The following is a 796-nucleotide window of genomic DNA, read 5'->3' on the forward strand; positions in this document are numbered from 1 at the left end:
ATATAATATAATAATATAAATATAAGAAGCCTTACTTCAGGTGCCATTTCTATACTTCAGATTATAGCTGTCGATTTCCTCTGATCCGATGGCTTCCCTAAAACCAGTGCTTTCCCCAGAGAAAAATAGGTGTCGGAACTCACCATGAAGTTGTTACAGTAAGTCGCCAGATGACTTGGGGTGACCCTGAACAGATGCCAGTTTGACAACAGCCACATTCACCCCCCCCCCCCGGAGGTACTAAAAACTATGCCAAGCGATCTCCCTAGTTGTTTCGGGGGTCGCCCTTGTTTCTGGTGCAGGTCAGATAAATGTGCCCCTGCTCCCCTCATTCTCTTAGATTCAGGAAGATTACTAGGGCAGATCAGAAGCTTCAATGCTGCCACTGCTACATGGGAGACAGATGGAAGAAAAGAAAATACGAATCGGCCCTGCCCTGTAGCTTGACCAATCATGGCTAGGGGCAGCTGGAAGCTAGGTGGAGTCAAGAAACAGAGTGGGGGGCACCGGCCTACAATGGCGCCCACCTGAGAGGTGCCGGAACTGTGCTCCGGCTGAAAAAAAGCATTGCCTACCACCTAGTGAAGGAAATTAGGGGGATGACAAAGTTACATGGAAATTTGGTTGTTGGAGATTTGAATGCATATGTCCTTCTCTTTATAGAGTAGGTATTTGTCCCCTGGGAGCAGAAACTTCCCCAATCTTCCCACTGCTTTGTCGTGTCAGGTGCATGACATGAACACGTGTGAGTGACCTTTCAATGCTCTAAAGAAGAGCATTGTGGTGGGGCGGTAGT

The sequence above is a fragment of the Podarcis bocagei genome (assembly GCF_964188305.1).
Source record: "Podarcis bocagei genome assembly, chromosome: 17".
Taxonomy (NCBI): domain Eukaryota; kingdom Metazoa; phylum Chordata; class Lepidosauria; order Squamata; family Lacertidae; genus Podarcis; species Podarcis bocagei.